This window comes from Aplysia californica, unplaced genomic scaffold, assembly GCF_000002075.1.
Source record: "Aplysia californica isolate F4 #8 unplaced genomic scaffold, AplCal3.0 scaffold00188, whole genome shotgun sequence".
Lineage (NCBI taxonomy): Eukaryota > Metazoa > Mollusca > Gastropoda > Aplysiida > Aplysiidae > Aplysia > Aplysia californica.
Window position 1 is genome coordinate 496,300 of NW_004797458.1, and position 2,727 is coordinate 499,026.

The following is a 2,727-nucleotide window of genomic DNA, read 5'->3' on the forward strand; positions in this document are numbered from 1 at the left end:
ATATATACATACTTACGTGTTCGAGAAATATGCAGCTTTTAATGTGTTCAACAAAATTGAGTAAAAAGCAAAACTATACAAGTTCTTTTTAAAAAAAATCAACCATAACGTGTATTATTGTGCTTTATTTTATTTGACATTAACGATGCCAAACAAACTATTTAGATTATATTATATACTCTATGTGTTGGCCATTTCTTTCCAGACCGTGTGGCTGTTTCCAGGTCGATTCTTCAGACCTTTTGTTCAACATTGAGTTTCAGTTATTCTATTAATTTCATTGTTGAGCAATCGCTTGAATGGAACTCACCACTCGTGGTCAACTTCATTGACTATGAAAAGGCGTTTGACAGCGTGGACAGGGAAACTGTGGAAACTCATGTGGCAATTTGGAATAAATGAGAAAATTGTCAATCTTGTGAAGGCCACCTATGATGGAACAAACTGCCAAGTCTTCCATGAAGGACAACTCTCAGAACCATTCCAGGTACAGACAGGAGTGCGACAAGGATGCTTGCTCTCACCTTTTCTCTTCATACTGGCGATGGACTGGGTCATGAAAGAAGCCACCAGAGGCAAAGGTAATGGAATACAATGGATCCCTTGACAGCAGCTGGACGACTTGGACTTCGCCGATGACCTTGCACTGCTCTCTCACACACATGCTCAGATGCAAGAAAAGACCAAGGAACTCAACTGCCTATCAAGGAGTGTTGGCCTACGTATACATCCAGGCAAGTCAAAAGTAGTGAAGCTAGGAAAAGTTTCCAGCCCTGCTGTAACAGTGGAAGACACTCCCCTGAAGAAGTGGACTCCTTTATCTACCTTGGAAGTGTCATCGATGGTAAAGGTGGAACCGAGGCAGACGTTAAAGCAAGAACCGCCAAGGCAAGGTCAGCCTTCAAGAAATTATCAAAAGTCTGGAAAGCAAGCAACATCTCCCTGCGCAACAAGATTCGACTCTTTAACTCCAACGTCAAGTCTGTGCACCTTTACGGCTGCGAAACTTGGAAGACTACGTAGACAGTGCTGAATAAAGTCCACGCTTTTATCAACAGATGTATGAGGAGTATTCTAAGAATTAAGTGGCAGGATAGAATAAGAAATGAAGAGCTGTGGAAAAGGACAGGACAAAAGGAAATAGAAGTAGAAATAGGACTAAGAAAGTGGCGATGGATGGGACACACCTTAAGAAAGCCCAGCGGAAACATCACAAGACAGTCTCTGCAGTGGAACCCACAAGGAACACGAGGCAGGGGTAGGCCACCGGCAACATGGCGTAGATGGGCGGAAAGGGACAAGAGAGAAATGAAGCTCACTTGGAACGAGCTTGGAAGGATGGCTCAGGACAGAGATAAATGGAAGGAGCTTGTATGTGGCCTATACCCTGCCAGGGGTGAAAGGCATTGATGATGATGATGATTCTATTAATTGCGTGTCTGTTGTTGCCGTAGACTCAATCTTTAAGAAAACCCTATTTTAATGGATCATCTTCTTTTACGCCCTACCTCAATGTCAATCTTGGGTGCCCACTACGGATGGGATCGGCCGATTGGGCCGATCGCCCGACTCGATCACCTCAAAAACAAACGTGTTTGTTTTCAGTTTCAGGCGATCGAGTTAGGCGATCGGGCGATCCAGCTGTAGTGGGCACCCCGTATTAGTAAATACATTATTTAATACACAAATACACATACATACTTCAACATAATAAGTTAAGGACCACCTTAACAGATAGCCCTGATTTTTAGAAAATTCCCCAAAAAGACAGCAAGTAATGTTCCAAAATGTATTGCTCTGAAAGTGTTAATGGGTTACTAATGCCTAATGCGTACTGCAAAGCTTGCTAAAAGGGCAAAACCACACGTGCAGCACGGAAATCCTCGGGGAATTTTAGCCAAATTTGCTGGGTTTTTTAATTGACTTGTGTGCGACACCACGGACATTCTTCAGTTAAAATTTCTGATGCACGTGATAAACGGACGTATAGTTTCGAACTGTGCTCACTTTGGTGACAATATAAACCACCGTCTGCGCAAAATCCAGTATCGCGTCAATATGCCACCAAGACGAAAGCTGAGACACTTTGATCGTGCCAAGGCTATGGCATGGCTGCAGGATGGAGTTGGAGCCCGAGAAGTTGCCAGAAGGCTTGCAGTATCACACTCTGTCATTGTCCGCCAAAGGCAGCGTCATCGAGTAACTGGATCAGTCCAAGAACACCCACGTGCAGGTCGACCCAAGAAGACCACTCAGAGTGTTTGCAAGTGGTCCTTAATTTATACTGAAGCCTATATATGGATGTTTTTGTTAGGAAGTTGCAAAGTTTGATTTTCACTCAATTTGGGTTGAAAATGTATATTAACTTGATAGTTTTTGAATATTTTGAGTGATTTTCTTCATACTGACAAAATTGACGTCCCATTAATCGAATTCTATTTGTTCGAAATTTTGTTGAAATTGAATGTAAAGATGACCGAGATTTTAGCCCCTTTGCTTGTCCTCTCTGTTTAGACATCGACCCCCCCCCCCCCTTTCCCAGCATGGCAGTGCTACTGACTGAAGTGTCTTTAGTTCATTTCCAAAGGGGGGATATTAACGTGCTTTCATGCAGAGTAGAATTGTAAATGGGCTGATTCATCAATGTCATGCTCTTGCTGTGCCGGAACAACATAGAGGGAACTGCTGCTTTTTCTTTCTTTATCCTTACTATCGTCATCCCCCCCC